A 20,181-nucleotide genomic window follows, 5' to 3' on the forward strand; every position below is an offset into this window, starting at 1 on the left:
CAGTTATACATATACATATGTTGCCATATCTCTTCCCTCTTGTGTCTCCCTCCCTCCCACCCTCCCTATCCCACCCCTCCAGGCGGTCACAAAGCACCGAGCTGATCTCCCTGTGCTATGCGGCTGCTTCTCACTATCTACCTTCCGTTTGGTAGTGTATATATGTCCATTTCTGCTGCTCTAAAGTTGAACATCTGTAGGAGCCCACTCACCTGGCCAAGTGGGAAAGCGAGGGAGTTGACACGCCCTGAGTGTTTCTTTAAAAGTGTTGGGTTTTTTTTCCCCCACACCAAAACAGTACTTTATTTTGTAAATTTTGACCCATTATTATTCCCGTGTTATGTTTTTTTCAGCTGTCAAGTGTACAGGGTGAAGGAAAAATTTGGTTAGACGGGGGCTGCACCTAGAAAATAAATTTCTTAAACTCCATATACACGTTTCAAAACTGCTGGGTCCCAAGTCCACCTATGAACCCCCGGGCTGCCAGTATCCTGTGCAGCATGCTAAAGCTACACTATCAGAATCATTAATTCTGCCTAAATCAGGTCCATCAATGTGTCAACCTGTAACAGACTGCACACTTTTAACTGACGTGGCAAGCTATTCATTCTCCAGAACCTTACAGCATCATCTGATGTCCAACAATGAAGCAAATCCCAACAGTATATACAAAAAACAGCTTTGCAATTACAAATTGTTTCCCATACTGATTAATCCAGGCAGCTAACTCATCGGGAGTCCGGGATGGGAGCCAGTGGGTGATCACACCCCTTTCAGTCCCCCAGCAGGACTGAGCCCAGAGGCCCACGGTGGGAGTGGCTTCCTTCTACTGGGTTCCATGTCTTCCCAAGTCCCTGGGATCGCTTCGCCAAATCACTGACGTGCAGGCTCTGCGCTGGGAGAGAACCCAAGCTAAGCTGTGTGTGTCACAGGGCCCTCAAACACCGAGAACACGTCACTGCCTCAGCCCCAGTTCTCCCTGCCGCCCCTCCCCACCATCTTCCCATCTCCGAGGTCAGGGCTGCGCATCCGAATTCCTCGCAGGCACCCTCGTTGATTCTTAAATACATTCAAAGGTGAAAACCACCTGTCCAGGGTCTCTCACGTAGGACCCTGGATGAAGCGTTTGGGGAACGCTTAGAGAGGGTGTCCGCAGAAACCCTTTCTCAGGCTGAGTGCCTGTTAGGCCACGGCCCGGGCTGCCCTTCTCGGCGTGCGTGTGTGCACCCCTCCCAAGCCACCTAGGACGCCCACCGCCCCTCTGAGGGCAGCATGACTGCGTCTGGCATCCGCACGGGGCCTCGACTGCCTGTGAAAACGCCCTGCCCCCGGTGTGATGTGACGTGAGCACCAGGTACGGGCCAGGCTGGCGCGCCCATCCCCTCCACCCCGAGTCTGACGACCCACCCCCCACGCTGCCTGCGGGCACAACCTGCGTGAACGAGGCTGCCGGCTCTGTGGATCTCAGCACACTCGGGCTCCCCCAGCCTTTCTCCACTTCTCGTGGACGGACCCACGCAGTTCACAGGCCCCCACCGCCGGGCTCAGCAGGGCCCCGCTCGCACTTTTCCACCATGAGCTGCGGGCCGCATCCCTCACCCCGTGGTACTGAGCTCCACGAGGGGGCGTGACCGCACGGCAGACACTGAGCTTCGAGAGACGTGCGCACATGCTCGTACACGCGTGCACAGCGCGTGCACACTCCCCCCCCGCGCCACACACACACAGAGGTTATCTGCTTATGCTCGTGACCCAGAGGCCACTCAGGGCAGTGAGGTCCAGGGCCTCCTCTCTCCCTGTCCTCCCTCCTCTTGCTCCCTGGGAAGCAGCAGCCTTCAGTCCCCAGGCCCATTTGAAGCTTTGGGGACTTAGTCAAGTCCTTGAACTACTCTCTCCCTCAGTTTTCCCATCTCTAAATTGGGCAAAGTCCCACCCACTTCGCGTGTTTGAAACGCAATTTAAATGAGTTGTTCGAGGGACTCCTGCAATGCAGAGGTCTTCCTCCCAGCTGCTGCAAGTTCTGGGATTCCGCCTCACGGGGCAGGACTCCATGGCTGGGTCGGTGGGGCCCGTTAGTAGGAGCCGAGCTCCCTGGAAAGTGGAGCCAGAGACGGAGTGCTCGTGGCTAGTGCTTTAGTGGTGAGTCCAACCACTCAGTCAGGGGCAGACTGAGTGGGGCCGGGTTGGGCGTGGGGGACACAGAATCGAAGCCAGGGAGCTGGGAGAAGCCGTGAGCACCCGGTATCCAGCGGTCTCGGCAACACAGATGCCCCAAGAAGCCTGATACACCTCACTCAGGGGCACCCCTTGGAGGGGAGCCCCTGGCCCAGTCCTCTGAGCAGGTGATGGCAGTGGGAGGGGGTCAGAGGGGGCACTGCAGGTGGTGAGGGAGGGAGCTGGGGGGGAGAGGAACAGGGGGTGCAGCAGCGGGTGCTGTCAGGGCGCACACCTGTGCAGCCGGCAACACCCACCCCGAAAAGAGCTCGGGGCACAGGTGAGGTCTCCAGATCTGAATTGGAGCACAGGTGGTTCCTGACACACCTTGTTTCCAAATGGAATCATCCCTCTGGTTTTCTCTGTTTTCTTTCTAATCTTGACTCTTGTCACCTCGCACCTCTCAGCAATTCTGGGGAAAGCTTGGGCTTGTGAAGATATCATCATCCTAAGAAGCATCCTTTCATCCGACCAGGGGGCGGGGCCACTCAGCGTGTGGGATTCACTTCCAGGGCCACTCACCTCCTTTGCCGGGTCCTTGGGGAGCGCTGATGCCGTTGTGTTGCTGTGTATGTTGCTGTTCTCTTGTTGTCGCTGTTTAAGTCCTGGGATCGTTGAAAACCCAGAACTCTTCAGGTCTGGAGCCTTCCAGAACTCTGAGAACCAAGTTTCCTGCCCACCCCCCGTCTCCCACAGGCCCTGGCACGTGCCCAACACACTGTAAACTAGAATTGATGGAAGATATTCCCGGAGAATAAATATTATTAAATTTAAAACAAATGAATGGCACTAGCAGGTACACGAAAGCCTATAGCTTGTGCCTGGGGCCAGAGGCGAATAGAGAGCAGCAGATGCAGGTGACAGGCGTGGCTCCTGGAGGACTGCTGGGCCAAGGGGGTGTCCCTCCTCCACCAAGCATGTTCCAGCCTCCTGCCCTGCCCCACCCCACATGGCAAGGACTCTTCGTGTCATGGAAATTTGGGGCTACCTAGTGCCAAGGCGGGGAGCTCTGCTGCCGGGGGCTGCAGGATCAGGTCTGCTGGCCCCTCCGTTTATGGCCCGGCTGGGTGGCTTCTGCAGGAGGCAATGGGCTGACTCACTGGGCACCTGAGCTGGGAACTATCTGCTCGAGTGTCCCTTGCACCCCCTTTTCAGGAGAGAAGCAACAAGAAGGGGGAGCCCAGCTCTAACCCACTCCCGCAGTACGTCAGTCAGTTCGCGACATCGGGGCAGCGTCTTCCATGTCTGCTGGCTTTTCCTGCGGTGCCCCCGGAGGCCTGCCGTGAACCACACCTGAGAGCTGGCCGGGGGACATCTGGGCCCTCCACCACTTCCCTGGGCGGAGACGGTGAGTCTCGGTGTCCCTGGCAGCCCAGGACCCCCAGGTCCTCCCCTCTAAGGTAAGGGCCGCTGGACCATGGCGCTGCCCCTGGTGGAGACCCTGGATATGTGAACACTGATACCAGGACATGAGAGCCAAGCATCCTGCAAAAGAAGGGTGTTATGGTCCGGCTCACTAAGAAAGCCGTGGAATCTCCTTCTCCCTCCCACGCCCCGCCTCTCCAGGCCTGGCAGGAGTGTGGGGAGCCTGTGGGATGTGGGTACATCCCCTCACCACTGTTCTGGTGCACTTCCCAGAGGGTGGGCAGCGGCCACGGCTCCATCCATCTGTTCCTGGGTTCTGGGCAAGTGACAGTCCCTGTACTGCAAAGGCCTCACCCAGCATCCAAGGAGATGGAAAGAGGGAGGGTCTTGCTCCCCCCGCCGGGTCCCTCTGGTCTGAAATGCCAGAGAGAATAGCAAGCCCGGTGGGCTCTCACCGCACGTGAACTGTGCACCAGCCCTGGTGGGGGCCCTTTGGCTCCCTTCTCAGATGTTCCTGCCAACTGTGCGGCAGGCTCTCAGCCTCGTCTTGCATGTGCAGAAGCTGAGTCTCAGAGATGGGGCTGACGGTGCCCCACTGGCGCCACTGCTGGTAAGTGGCAGAGCCTGGATTTGAGCCCAGGTGTGTCTGATTTCCAAAAGAAGGAGGCAGTGGAGGTTTTCACCTGCACAGGGAGCCAGGAGTACGGGGCCTGAAACAGAGACATGGCCAGGAAACTGGCAGCACGTGGGGAGGGGGATGGAGAGTCCCAGGCGAGTCCCTCAGCCTCTGCTGAGGGCTGTGGCTCGTGTCCACGGCTGCAACGTGGCCTCTCCTGTGCCACTACGCCCCACCCCGACCCAAGAAGGTCAGGTCCACAAGCGTACGAGTTTTTCCTGCCTTGTTTTTTGCTGGATTCCCAGTGCCTACACCTGTTGTCTGGCTGTACTGGGTGCTCAGTACATATTTGAATAAGTCAATGAGTCAGCTAGTCAATCAATTAATGGGATGGCTGACCGCATGGGCTAAGAATTGAGCAGACCAAAACTCCCGACTCTGCGCGTTACTCTCATGGAATTCATCCAGACCTATTTTCACTGTAGTCATTTTGAACATCCTTACATAATACGCCTCTCTCTCTCTCTCTCTTTCTGTCTCTCTCTCTCTCTCTCTCTCTCTGTCTCTTTAGCAAAAACACTACCCATCTGCCCCATGAATTATGGTCAGTGAAAAGTATAGGAAAGGGCAGGGGCGTTGGGGTGAGAATTCCGCGATAAATACAAATTCCTCCCCATTCCTGTACAGCCATCTCCAGACATCTCATTGGGGAAAAAAAGAAATTTAAAATTGTCTGCATGTGAAATCTTTCAAAACTAAAAAGAGAAAACAGGGTTTTTCTCCCCCTCTCTCTATCTTGAAATTGGCTCACAAAGAAGTTTGAGAAAAATCTCTGTCTGTCTGCTGCCTGGTCTTCCCTCAGCTGAATGTTGCTGTCAGGGTACACGAAGCTGAAGAAATCATGAAAATGTGCAGAAAATCTCATCCCAGCCCACACGGCTGATCATTTTCCAAAACAGCGCTCTTGCCAAATGGGCTCCTGGCTTCATCCACTCAAACGCCTTTCTTGCTAGCTGCTCAGAAGAGGCGTTTTAGCAGGAAAAGGGATCCACGGCGTGAGCTTGACGCGACACTCCCGTTCTGATCGAAAGAACTGGGGTAGGAAACAAACACGGACACTCAGGTGAAGTTTACCTAGCGTTCTCCTTCTCCCCCAGGACGTCCCAGGCATCCTGGCAGCTACCTCTCTGCACACAGCTGGCTGCTCGCGTTACACACTCATTTCACAGACGTATGTTTAGGGCTGCGGTCGGCCTGGCACTGTGTAAAGTGCCTCGTGGGCACGAACCGTACACAATCTGTAAGGTTGATATTACATCCATGTTATAGATGAGGGGGCAGAGGGTCAAGTTCAGGAAATTGTGTGAGGCCACACAGCTGGCAGACAGCAGGGCCAGGATATCCCTACGGAGGCCTCTGCTCCAGGGCCATCCATGTGCCCCACCAACACAGGGAGCCTTGAGGTGGACCAGCCTGGATCTCACCCTCAGAACCCCCGGGGAGCAAGGAGCTGGTCTGCTCATCCTTCTGTTGCTGATGGGAGGGAGTTAAAAGACTGTCTCCAGAAGCTTCTGTGCCCAGGCCCTTTCAGAAGCCACTCTCTTCCATTTAACTTTAAACTGGGGATGGGGCTCCCAGAGGGAGATGTTTCTGGCAACTTTACACCAATACACAGGTATTAAGTGGCCACTGTGTGTAAGCTTCTCTCACACCAGTCATTCTAGAGGATCCAAGACACTAGTCATTCTAAAAACTCTGAGACAACTCTCTTCTCCTTGCTTTTTTCTGAGGGCCGTTTGACAGGCTCAGAGGTGAGGGGGGGCACTAATGTTTGGGAACAAGAAGGGTTTTCCCAGCACCCTTTAAAGCCTCAAGGTTGGCAGTGGGTCTTGTAGGAAGCATCGGGAAGGCACAGTCTCTGACGGCCTTGCTTCTACTGCTTTTGGTCACTACTAACATTTGCTTTGTGGAACTTTATATCTATTTGGTTATAAATGCCCACCTGTTTCCTTAGGGCACCGTGACCTTAGAAACACTTGGTCCTCGATGTGGAAGAACCAACCAGGGAAGGTGGTTGGCTGTGTCCTCATTTGGAGAAACGAGAAGAGGAATCAGTGGTACAGATGTGTCCAGGGCACTTCTGGAAAGAAAGTGGGATCGGAAAGAGAGCACTGTGCGTCAGGAAAATCAGTGTGGCCTCACGCCTGAAAGGGCCTGGGCTGTCCAGGAGAACCTCTGCCCGTGGAGCAGACCTCTGCAAGGTCACAGGTGGGAAAGAGACAGCCCTGGACCACCAGCCGAGAGGCAGGTGGCAGCACGACCCCGGCAAGTCGCATCACCCAGGCGAGAAGGGCTTTGGCTTGCATCAATCGCGTGCAAACTGCTTCCCCACAGAACTTGTTCTTCCCAAGAAATTTTGCTCAGAAACCTATCTTGGACCTGCCAGAGTGAGGAGAGATTTCCCTTGATGATCCTCTGCCCTGTGGGGTCCTTTTCTGTCCGAGCAGCCCAGGAACCCCTGCCCTACCCGCATGCTGGGATCCGTTGAGCAAAGGGGCGGGAGTGTGTCACATCAGCCAGGCTTCCCCTGCTTCAGGGCTTCAAGTACAGCTTCTCAGGCCGTTATGCTTCTGCAAGACAGAAATGAGGGCCCAGAACTGGCTCCCAGTCACCATTCTCTTAAGAATGTCCGAGAGCCGCCATGACACAGCACCGCACGTGGAGTGGCTTAAACAACAGAAAATTACCATCTCCCGGCTCTGAGGCTGGAAGTCCACGATCAGGATGTCTGCAGAGTTGGTTCCTTCTGAGGCTGTGAGGGAGAATCTGTCCCAGGCTCTCCGCCGGCTTCCGGGGCTTTGTTAACAATCTGTGTCACTCCTCGGCTTATAAACGCATCGCTGCCATCTCTGCCCTTCATCTTCATGTGGCCTTTCCCTGTGTGAATGTCTCTGTCCAAACTTCCCCTTTTTATAAGGACACCAGTCCTATGGGGTTGGGGTCCTCCCCGCCCCGGTACAACCTCTTTATAACGGAATACGTCTGCGATGACCCTATTTCCAAATAAGGCCACATTCACAGGTACTGCGGGTGAGGACTGCAACCTAGGGATTTGATGGGAACACAGCCCAGCTCACACCCATTCTTACTCAACAATTAGGGCAGGTGGAGCCGTGCCATTCGATCCCAACTTTCCTGCCTCATTTCCGGAGTGAAGACGCTTCTTTTCCTCTTCGTCAAGACGTTTGTTAAAAAGCAAGAAACTTCATTTCTGGATAAAGAAGGACCCCCACTGTGGCTCCTTGCTGGGCCAAGAGGATGCAGACTTTCACGGTAGCTTCACGAAGAGCAGTAACTGTCACAGCCTGCGAGCTCCGCCGCCTTCCTCAGAGAAAGAGAGATCATGCATGTGCGTATAGGGGGCTCTTCTAGCCCTCCAGCGGGCTTTGGCCGGGGGCCTTTCTTTAAAAGCCCAGTGTGGGAAACTGATGAGGAGAGAAGCTCCCTGGTGGGAAGAGAGAGGGGGCGGCTGAAGCATCTCACTGTGGGATACTCCCATGTCTCTCACCTCAGTGCCTTGTAAGCTTCTCCCGCCCTCCTGGAAGCAAACGTGTATTTCATTTGTCTGTCAGGCCGCTCTCCGAGGCGCATCAGTGTCAGGCCGCCTGCGGCCGAAGAGTGCGGGGCATCCCTGGGCTCCTGCGGCGGGGAGGGCGTTGCTTCCATGAGCACAGGGCTTGCCTCCCTTGGGGTGCCCCCCGCATCCCGGCGCTGCACCTAGGGCTGCAACACAGCCTCCCCCATCCTTACCTTCACCCCAAGCCCCAGCTGCAGACGCCGGCAGTGCCCTCCAGGGACAGCCAGGGCTGTAAGGCCCTGGCCACAAATGCCGCCATGGGGCCCAGGCTCACGTGAGCAAGTCCGTCCAGTGATCTCTCCCATGTCATTGGCAGAAGAGCTCTGCCTCGTTTTTGACGCATCAGCCCCAAATTGCATGACGGAGAAGTAAGTAATGGCTTCTACGAATAGCGTATCTGCCAGATTATAAAAGCACTTACAGGTGATGAGAAAGTGCTCTGTGTTTATAAATTAGGAAGCTCAGGTGCGCCCAGACCACGAGGGGCCCATCGTGTGCCCTAAAATTGCTTATCACATCACAGCCCTGGGAATGACATGCCGCTGTCCCCTGACAAACCAGACTTCAGAACAGAGGGCCGAGGGCTTTCCTGCATCAGCAGAACCAGGCAGAAGTAAGGCAGGTGTAGGAGAGCTTCTGTCTGGCGGCGCTGGAATCAGCTCTAGAGCCTCCCAGGCCTCTGGGCTCCCGTCACCCCCGCCTCTCAGCATGAGGGCCAGAAACATGAGCGTCGCCAAGCCTGGAGAGCTTGGCATCTTGCAGAAGAGCCCCATCAGATGTTGTATTAACCTCCAGATTTCTCTCCTTCCATTTAACCACGGTGAGACTACGCCATCGGGTCCGCCTGGACTTTTGTTCTAAAACCAAAGGTTTTCTGAATTGTCCCTTTTGTACACAATGAAGCAGAGTGGACTTGTGTTCTAATTTTAGTCACATTTGTATTGACAACTTTAAAATAATTCACTGAACAAATCTGGGGTTTTTCGGTGTCCTTAGTCTTTGGCCTAATGTGGTAGGAAGAGGGGGCCCAGAACCCTGTGCGCCAGGCTTATGACAGCACATGGTCTTCCTGTTCCACGAGGGGAGAACGATTGCCCCACTTCACAGAGGTGGAAACTGAGGTCAAGAAAGGGTGAGACGCTTTACCCAAAGTCCCATAGCTGGGAAGTGGTGGCACCAGGGTGGCTGCAAAGCTGGTTTACTTTCCAAGTCTGTGCCCCTTTTTACGGCACCAGACTGCCCTTTTTTTTTTTCTTTTTTTTTTTGCGGTACGTGGGCCTCTCACCGTTGTGGCCTCCCCCGCTGCGGAGCACAGGCTCCGGACGCGCAGGCTCAGCAGCCATGGCTCACGGGCCCAGCCGCTCCGCAGCATGTGGGATCCTCCCGGACCAGGGCACGAACCCGTGTCCCCTGCATCGGCAGGCGGACTCTCAACCACTGCGCCACCAGGGAAGCCCCCAGACTGCCCTTTATAACTGGATGCTGAAAGCATTTGCTCCTCAAGACCTTTATAAAAACTAAAATCAGCACATCAGGGAGCCTCCAGAAACCAGTGTTCATTATTGACATCTAGTGAGGCAGCCATAGGAACAAACCCATGTAGGGAATCATGATGAAATGGGGATGAATTTTTCCTGTATAAATGTGATTTTGGGGTCGTTATGTGGAAAAATAAAGGGAGGACATTTGAGCTTTTTTTTTTTTTTTTAATCCTAGTGAATACAGTTTGCAGATTGAAGGCATAAAGAATGCCGGGGTAATGAGCAAGACCCAGTTTTGGTTTTGGGGTTTGTTTTATCGATTTAATTTAATTAATTAATTTATTTTTGGCTGCGTTGGGTCTTCATTGCTGCACGCGGGCTTTCTCTAGTTGCAGCGAGGGGGGCTACTCTTCATTGTGGTGTGCGGGCTTCTCACTGCGGTGGCTTCTCTCGTTGCAGAGCTCGGTCTCTAGAGCGCAGGCTCAGTAGTTGTGGCGCACGGGCTTAGCTGCTCCGCTGCGTGTGGGATCTTCCCAGACCAGGGCTCGAACCCGTGTCCCCTGCATTGGCAGACGGATTCTTAACCACTGCACCACCAGGGAAGTCGCTATCAATACCCAGTTGACAGGGTATTACAGAAAAAACACTGAGGGGCAAGCCTGCTGCTTGTGTCCAGGGAGGGGCCAGCTCAGACAGGGTGGAGGTGACATAAGTGTTTCCTGTGGCAAAGTATTCGGAGCTCAGTTAGAAAACTGCAGACAAGAAGAAAGTATATTCAGTTACAAGACAGGTTTTTCTAGTTTTACCTAAAATTTCCAAGTAAGGTTAGTAGCCCTGGGGATAAATCAGGGCAGCCCTCCTAAATCAGCAAGGACCAGGTTAACAGGTGTTAAACTATACCAATAAGACAACCAGTTATTTTACCAGCCACGCAGGTTTCTTTGGGGGCAGCAAGGCACGGTAACTCAGGACAGGCAGCTCTGCGGACCCACCTACTAGCCCAGTAAAGTAAAGGAGAGGAAACACAGAGAGGAGAAGGGGAGGTGGAAGAGGCTCTCACAAACAAAAGGTCCATTGGAGGAAACTGGGCATATGAAGGATACTGGCTTGTCATTGGCTGAGCTGTTGCCAGGCAAAGAGAAAGTCTCCCTTCCTCCTGCTGGGGTTAGTAAAGCCGGGTCCCTTCCTGCCTGAGATACCAGGTACTTCTCTTTTCTGGGGATCTGTGTTGATGTCCAGTGGTAGGTGCAATCAGAGCGCCCCCTTCTGGCCTCCCAACTCCATCTTGTGAGGTTTCTCTTTATTAATTCTCCCACGAGATGACCCCACCCATCACTAGCTTGTTCCCACCTTCCCCCTCACTCCTTACTTTCCACCTTTTTCCCTCTCTCCTTCCCCCACCCCAGGTGTGTCTCTGATCCAACAGCCACTGTTACTGAACTCTATGTGTCCATCACTTGGGTACATAGCTAATGAACACACCTTCCATCAAAGCAGAAGCTTTATTATCTGTGACAAATAAGGAGTCAGGCAGAGAGCTCTCAAAGCACTGTCCCCCCCGGACAGCAAAATCAGGGAAGTTTTAAGCCCAGGGTGCAGGCACATTCATAAAAGGGCAAGTGTGACCTTCCATGTAGAGGTGGAGTCCTAGAGCCCTTGCCCAGTGTGACAACAGCTCCAACTTAAGTTTCATGTCCAAATATGGCAGCAACCCATGCCCTCGGGGCAGAGATATTAGCATTAAAACGAGGCAACGCTTACTCCAGGTTGGTGTCATGCAGGTACCTAGTTGAGTGACATCATAAGGGTCAGCAAAGGTCAGCGTCATCAATCCTTAGGCTCCAGTTAGCCTGGTGGTTGAGCACTCAAAGGGGGTTGGATCCTGCAAAACAGCTCAAGAACATACATCAGGCTGATCTTCACCTTTGGAACAGAACTGGGAGTCTTCGAGACCGATTCACTGTATCTGCTATGGTGACTTCTCTTGCCTGATAATAGTCATTTCTCTCCACCTTCATTGTTCCTTTAAAATCATCAATTACTGAGACCTACCCTTTGTTCCACATGAAGACCTAGGAGGCGATAGTTTGTCTTTCTCCCAGTCATCAGTAAAAAGAACTCAAAAGGCTTCTGAAATACACGCTCTGGTTCTTAACTTCAGCTTGTCCAGCACCATGTTATTTAATTTCTCTTATCACCCGGTATTCACACACCCTGGTTTAACCCAGCCCTCCCTTAATACTGTCCCACGAACACCAGCACTCCTGTTTTCACCTGCAGTTCCTACCTGAGGCTCCGGAGCACAGGTGCCCCGACATGGGTTCCTGTGCTCGCTGGGGCTCCCCATCTGCTGAACCTACGGCAGGGCAAGCCCCCCCACCCCAGGGCCCCATCCCTCCTCCAGGAACTCACAGTACATGGGCTCTGTGGCGCTCTGAGTGGATAAGACACGATCAGTGGCCACTGTTCAGTAAAAGGGCTGTATTGTTGAGATGATCCACCACCAGTCTTCAGGTAGGAAAAGCTGTGGTGAGGATTTGCTTCAATCGCAGAATTACGTAGTTGCTCACTTTTATTCATCAGGAAAATTGTCCAGAAACCCTCCTTCTCCAGGTCATGAGGCGAGTCTAGCCAGGCCACATTCTGCAAACTTTGGGCAGCAGGTGTGTCCCCAGCACGATGCCAGGGATAGTGGGGCCATCCAAGACTGTGTTGATATATCAGCTTCCATGGAGAAACTGGAGGAAAAGAAGCGTGAAAAACGAGTGAAAGGTGTGTGTGGAGGGTCGGCGAGGGGCCTGTGTTCTGTAGGTCATCGGAAAAACAGAGAAGGTGCATCTCTGAATGGCTGCATCTGGTGTTGGGAGAATGTGCACACGTGCACCCACACTTGTTTTTGGTGTCTATACCCAGAAGCCATAATTCTAGGAAGGAATTTGAGGTCTACAGTAGAAAAAAGTCAGAAAATCTAAAATCAAATCAAAACCTACTAGTTATTGGTGACGCCTAACAGTTCATCAAGTATATAAGCCTCGGTTTCCTCAAAATGTAAACTAGAAATAATCTTTCTTGCCCCCGACCCCTGGAAAGATGGCTGAGACAATCCAATTGAATGAGTGAATTGAATGTGGATTTTTTTAAACATAAATCACTGTAAAGACGCAAGGTACTTATTCGTCCCCTGAAATAAGGAGAACATTAGCATACTTGGTGTCGTTATATTCACTTTCTGCTCCTAGGTTTTGTGATGGTGATGATGTGCTATAGATTGTATAGCCCCCTGAAAAGCTTTATTAGACACTGATCAACGACCAAAAAACCTTTTTTCAAATATGTGATGTCTGAAAACGGCAAAATGTTTATTATAAAACCTAATAAATGCCTCTTTAGAAAGATAATCTAGCGTCTACCCATTTTCCCGTGGCTATCGTGAGGTGCGGAGGACATAGTGAAGCTGAGACCTTTGAACTCTGGAAAGTTGTTGCTGGTGTCACTGGCCGTGTCAACTGGGGAGTAGCATGTGACCAGTTCTGAGTGCCACCGAAGGGAGGTTCCAACACCATTGGAGGCTAAGGAATGACGAGGGGCGTGGGCACGGGATGATAGCCATGAGAGGGAGGAAGGTGGAAAGGAACGACAGGGGCAGAGAGCACAGAGGTTCCCTGGGCAGGAGAGGGCCTCTCCCCAGCCCCTGATGGCTACCATTACCCTCACCCCAAAGACTGCACTCCAGCTGCCCCTGAGCAGGGCACCCCTGGGCATCGGACAGGAGCATCTGGCCCCCCCTAGCCCAGTGAAGGTCATGAAACATAGCATGTCTGAGACACATGGCCACCCTCAACGGACACTGTGCAGCCATTAGGTCAAGGTCCTGAGACTAGGCGCTTGCCTGACTTTCTTCCTGGTCTTTGAGACCAAAGCCCTTGTCCTGGGTTCTCACGTCTGCTTCCCACGGATGTGACTCTGCTGTCTGCCTGCAGTCACAGTGTCCCCTTCACGTCCTGGAGCACCTCATCAGGAGAGGATTGTGAAGCAGGTGACACCTGAGAGGGCGGCAGGGACAGCTGACACGCCCCCCACCCCAGGAGCTGAGGACTTCGGGACACATTCCTGGGCGGAGGGTGGGAAAGGCTGCCAGGGCTCCCCAGAGCGGGTGTCTCTCCTGAAAGCACCCGTATTCTTCTTCGCCATCGTGGTCCCACTGAGCAGGGAGGTCACAGCCCTGGATTATTAATTAATTAGTGTGATAAAACTGGTATTTCCAGATGGCTCTGAGCCAGGTGTTACACCAAGCAAATGAGGTCTCTGGAGCAGGGTGTGGACAACACTGGCCCGACGGACCTCATTCCTGCGAACTGTGCTAGGGAACGGCCCCCCAGGGCTGTCCCGTCCCAACTGGCTCCATCCTGAGATGATCTGCAAGTCCATCTCCTCCAGAAGCAGGTCTCTGAGGACAGAAATTGACCCTGGTAATGAGGAGGTTGGTAGGTCACCGTTTGGGGAAAAAAGAAAATAAGCAGCTAAGAGATGCGGTTTCTTCAACTCCACTCCGTTCTGCGGCAGTCACTTCCTCAGCCACTTGCTTCTGGGAACGTACTCACTAGTCTGGAAATACCCCCTCTCTGTTGTTCCTTGAAAACAAAGAACGGAAACACAAGAAAAATCCTTTCATTACCTGGTACAGTGCTACACATGGACACAAGACGGGGGGAGATCAAAGCGGGGTTTGTAGTAGCGAACAAAGAGGGATTCATTGACTCAGCTGCAAACAGGCTGACACACAGCAGACAGACCAACCTAGGCCTTTTCTTTTCTTTTCTTTTCTTTTCAAAATATTCTAGAAAGGAAAAAAAAAAAGTTTGATTCAGTGAGAGGAAAAATCAACCAGGGACTGAATGGATTCCAATGGATCTGAAATCCACATTTATATTCTTAAAAGGAACCCCGGGCACAATTTCCCTGCCCACATAAGCAGGGGGCCCTGGAGAAAGTTAACGTTTACCCCCAAGGGATTTCCCAAGAGGGACGTGATTATAAACCGGCCCAGGTGTCACTTGAAATGTTTTCAACGATTTCTTCAATTGTGAAAGTGGATTGCAGACAAGACCCAGGCTAATCCCTTCTGCCCTGGAGCCCAAACCTACATGCTTAAGGGAAGGTGCTGGTGATGGGTGAGAACTGCCAAGCTCGCGGGATCTTCCAAACCTCTGTCAACTGATCAGGAAAGAGAACTATTTGCAGACACAATGTGCCCCCAGGTTTATAAATTCCTATCATGGGATAAGCAACACTGTTCATTTTCCTCACACACAGGGCATTTCACGCACGTTCCCTGACTGAGCTGCCTTGGCTGGAAGGGGGTGTGTGGAGAGGGGACAGGGGTCAGGGCACAGAGGGGCTGTGACTGAACCCCTCCTCTGCAGGGAAGATGCACGGCTTCTCAGGGGACTGTGCCCCCAGAGAGCCTGCAGAGTCCCCCAAGATTAGGACCCTTGGGCTCCAAACCACATCCCCAGGTGCCCGGATATGTTCACGGCAACCCATCTCTGCTGACGCTCTGGGCAGAACCCTCTTTTTTTGTTCTAAAGGAGTCTGTCCGGAGTCAGAGTGCTGGGCAGGCCCAGGAGAAACCTTTGCCCACGAGAGCAGATGCCCAGGGGCTGTGGCTTATGAGCCATCAATAGGAGGTCTGTTTGCTTGTGTGTGTGTGTGTGTGTGTGTGTGTGTGTGTGTAGTGTGTGTGTGTAGGGTGTGTGTGTGTGTGTAGAGTGTGTGTGTAGGGTGTGTATGTGTGTAGGGTGTGTGTGTGTAGGGTGTGTGTGTGTAGGGTGTGTGTGTGTGTAGGGTGTGTGTAGGGTGTGTGTGTGTGTGTGTGTGTGTGTGTGTGTGCCGCATGCGGTGTGTGTGATGGCAGAGGGCAGGGGTCACTGTGGACTGGGGTGCTCTGGGAACCTTCCAAGTGCGTTAGGACTTGTTGGTGCTCCCCAAACAGGAGGATGGGCAGAGCGCTGTTTGAACTGCAGGGAGTTCACTGCAGATGCAGGGAGGTGAGTACTGGCTGGTGGGTAACGGACCCCAGATCCCAGATCTCCTCACCATGAGACACGATGATGTGAGAGTTAGGATGCGTGTCAAGCTCCTCTCAGGCAGCCAGCGCTCCACAGAGTTGCCAGTGAAGCCCTTAATGATGTTGTGAACTGTGCCCTGCAATATTCTCATTTTAATATTGTAAAATGTTCTTGCAGTAAAAGATTTTATTCAGGCATTGGAATAACCTATCCTTCCTCTCCTCTAGAGACGCACAAGTAATAAAGCCCTGAGGCTTCCTTTAGGTTTGTATAGGGTTTTACATTTTGCAAAATACTCTCAAATGAAAACTCATCTCATCCCAGTTACCTACCCACCACTTACTCTCCAGGCTACTGCCCTAACCGTTTCGCACCCTAGTTTCTGCTTCTGTGAAACAGGGTTGATTGTTTATAAACAACTTAATAAAAGTACAGCATCTATACCTGTGTACACAGTGAGTTCCCAATAAATGTTAAGCAGCCTCCCAAGCTGGTCTCCTGGGCAGGTTCTCTGCTCTGCTTCAGATGTTTGGTCCTGAGGTTCCAGGGTCAGTCAGCCTGGTTGATAGAAGATACCCATGAAAGTGAACCTCAGAAAGCAACAAGTTCAAAAGGAAGAAGGAAGGGAGGGAGGAAAAGAGAGAAAGAGAAAGGAAGGAAGGAAGGGAGGGAGAGAGGGAAGGAGGGAGGAAGGAAGAGAGAAAAAAAAGGGAGAAGGAAAGAAGGAAAGAGAGGGGACCAGCCAGAACACGTATGGGAAAGGTAACCAGACCACACGTGGCTCCAAGTACAATATAACATGTTTCCATTTTCCTCTTTGATTTTCTCCCTAGCAGAATTTCCCAGCATATAGAGCTGGGGCCAAATCCAACATCTTACTGTGTTGTCTCTGGCTAGAAGTATAATTGAAAACCATGTACTATGTCCATATCCAGATCTACTCACATTAACACTATTTCAGAGTTTATGCATCTGAACTCCCAAACAGCACAGTGACTTTTTTTTTTACTGAAGTATAATTGACTTACAATATTATATTAGTTTCAGACGTACCACGTAGTGATTCAAAGTTTTTATAGATTATGCACCATTTAAAGTTGTTATCAAATATCGGCTATGTTCCCTGTGCTGGACAACATACACTTGTAGTTTATTTGTTTTATACATAGTATCTTATACCTCTTAATCCCCTACCCCTATCTTGCCCCTCCTCTCTTCCCTCTCCCCACTGGGAGCCACCATTTTGTTCTCTATATCTGTGTCTTCTTCTGTTTTGTTATATTCATTTGTTTGTTTTATTTTTTTTAGATTCCATATGTGGTAACATAAGGTACTTGTCTTTCTCTGTCTGACTTATTTTACTAAGCATAATACCCTCTAGGTCCATCCATGTTATTGTAAGTGGCAGAATTTCATTCATTTTTATGGCTGAGTAATATTCCATTGTATATATATATATATATATATATATATATATATATTTATTTATTCCAGGGATGCAAAGATGGTTCAATATCTGCAAATCCATCAGTGTGATACACCACATTAACAAAAGGAAGGATAAAAACCACATGATCATTTCAATGGACATGGAAAAAGCATTTGACAAAATTCAACATCCATTCATGATAAAAACTCTCATTAAAGTTGGTATAGAGGGAACATATCACAATGACTTTTGTAAAGTCATTTTAGTGCAAAACTATATAACATGGGAAATAGGTGTAGTAAGAAATAAATGGACTTAAAAGAATCATGCCTTAGAAAAGTGTTTAACATATATATATTCTGGGAATCAACTGGGTTTACGTGACATGTGTAAGATGAGTTATATATATCCTAAATATTTAGTGACAGAAATGATGAAAAATTATCTCATCAATCTTTTGCCAAAAATTAGAAGCTTCAGTGACCACTCACTTGAAAGTGACTTAAACCCCCATGACATCATTTTTAATTAAAGTTTTATTTACTAGGATATTCTTGTCAGTATCGGCAGAAACAAAACAAGAATTTTGATGTCCTCAGTTTGTTCTTCTAGCTTTTCCTTTAATATTTATTTTGATTGAAGTCTAGTCGATTTACAATGTTGTGTTATTTTTTTGGTATGCTGCAAAGTGATTGTTATACATAATTTCCATCATAGTTTATCACAAGATATTGAATATAGCTCCCTGTGCCATACAGTAGGACTTTGTCGTTTACTTCTAGCCTTTCCCTGATAGATGTTTCTTTTGGTCTGCACCCGGAGTGTCTCCCGCCCAGGAGAAGATGAAGAATGGGTTACAACCACATGTCTTGGGCCCAAGGCACCGCCATTTTCATAGCTTAGTAGACAATTCAGCTCAGCTAAGAACTAACACAGCCTCCCACTCACGAGAGCGATGTCACTGGAGAGTGGCCAGCAGAGCACCCAGCAGTGCACCGAGTGCAGCCCACGGCGGCAGGAACCACATTAGCCAGGAGAATTTTTAAGGGCTACCCAGGCTGTAGGACATGCTGGGACTCTAGGAAGGAAGAGGGGCCCTGGGGGCAATCGTGGGATTCCTTCAATTCTTTCCTTCCCTCCTTCCTTCCTTCCCTCCTTCCTTCCTTCCCTCCCTCCTTCCTTCCTTCCTTCCTTCCTTCCTTCCTTTCTTGCTTCCTTCCTTCCTTCCCTCCTTCCTTCCTTCCCTCCCTCCTTCCTTCCTTCCTTCCTTCCCTCTCTCCTTCCTTCCTTCCTTTCTTTCTTCCTTCCTTCCTTCCTTCCTCCTGCAAATATGCACTGAGTACTTACAGCATGCCAACCTCTGTCCTAGGCGTTTGAGATGTGTTAACAAACAAAACAGGCAAAGATTGCTGCCCATGTGGAGTTTATGAGCAGTGGGAGGGGGGTACGCAGGGAGATAGACAGTGAGCAGTAAAGAGAAAACAGAATGAGTGATTCACTTGTCTGGTTTGTTATAAAGTGAAAAGTGCTATGGGAAGAGAGAAAGAAGGAGGGAGGACGGAAGCAAGGAAGGGAGGGAGGGAGGAACTGAAGGAGGGAGAGAGGAAGGGGAGGGGAGGGAGGGAAAAGAAAGGAAGGCTGGAAGACAAAACAGTAGAGGCAGGCAAGGGTCAGGGAGCACCTGGGCCAGTCTGGGGAGAAGGGCGTGGTTGTGACTGGGAATAAAGAGGTAGCCTCTGAGCAAGGGCTTGAAGGAAGTGAGGGCGTGCAGTGTGAAGCTGTCCAGAGGACGAACACTCCAGAAGGAGCAGGCAACAAAGAGCCCTAAGGGTGCAGCACATCTGAGCATTCCCTGGAATAGCAATGAGGCTGGATGCCCCGAGGGTTCCAGGAGGAGGGGCCTCCCCAGAGGGCCTCGCAGGTCACTGCAAGATGTGAGCCCCTGGGAACGATTGCAGAAGTCTGAACAGAGGAGTGACATGATGTGACATATTTTAACAAGGTCACTGTGGCAGCTGGGCAGAGAACAGACTACGAGGACAGGGGTGACAGCCAGGAGACCAGCTGGGAGGCTAGGGCAGGGGGGAGATGATGGTGGCCCAGACCAGGGAACGGTGGAGGAATGCGAAGTGGGTGGTCAGTTTCTCATAAATTTTGAAGGTGGAGTCAGATGGTTCCTGATGCGTGCACGTGGGGTGTGAGGGAAAGAAAACTCAAGGGTGTCTCCTGAATTCGTGTTCTGAACAACTAGAAGAATGGGTGGGATATTAACTGAGGTGGAGAGCACAGCATGGAGATGGTTTGGGGGAGGGGTGGAGGGGAAGGGTAGTAAAGCAGGAGTTGGTTTTGATCATGTTGAACTTGGGATGTCTATTAAAGATCCCAGTGGATTGTCAAGGAGGCAGGGGCCCTAGGGCCCTAGTGTTGGGAGTCGAGGAGAGGGCTGAGCTGATACTGAAAACTGACGTGATACTTCACATCTGGGTGAGACCCCAAGAACACAGGAGTGGACCAAGGATGGTACCCTGGGATCTCCAACAGTGAAGGGTTGGGGAGGGAGGAGCCAGAACCTGAGAAGGAGAGAGAACAGGGAGAATAGAGGAAAAGTGGGGCAGAGATGGCAGAGAGATCAGTAGAAAAAAAGAGTGAAGGTGGAAAGGTCAGCCCTGAATCAAACGCTTCTGAGGGCCCAGATCAGATGGGACCTGAGAACTCACCAACTCCCTTCTGGGGCTCAGAGCCAAAGATCATTTTCATACCCTTGATTGTCCTTCCTGGGTTGTGCAAGCTCATCCCTAGGGTTCATGCCTGGTTTTCTTCAAGGGAGTCCATCAAGTTCAATGTCCAATGTGGTGAAAACAAGACTCAAGGAGAGGAGCTTATTTATTTAGCCTTGAGCTTCGAGTACAAAATGCCCCAGCCCAAGGTTATCGCAAAGAGCTGGGAAAAGAGAGCCGTGGCAGCCATCACATCCCTAAGCCGAAAGGCAAGTTCACCACCCTCATTTGTAAACAGAAAGCCACCAGCCTTCAAGACCCGATAAGGCAAGGTTGCTTCCCCTTCACGGGGTGGAGGTCGGGAGAGCTGAGCTCCAGGACACCCTGATAAACTACAGATGCCTTAACAGTCGTTTCTTTCAAAACCAAATAAAAGCTTCACTCAGATGGAAGTAATCTACAGGTACTGATGAAAGAAAAGCCTAAGGAAATATATTGCCCTCAAATTCTTCCTGAAGCTATGCGGTGAAACTGTTACTCCAGCCTGGGGGCCAACATCCTCTCCACCTGCCACGTGGCAAGTTCCTTAACTTGTCGGGGTCTCCATTGCCTCCCCTGTAAACTGGGGGTGATAATGTTCACTGCCCACTGCTG

The sequence above is a fragment of the Grampus griseus genome, assembly GCF_964374135.1.
Source record: "Grampus griseus genome assembly, chromosome: 5".
Lineage (NCBI taxonomy): Eukaryota > Metazoa > Chordata > Mammalia > Artiodactyla > Delphinidae > Grampus > Grampus griseus.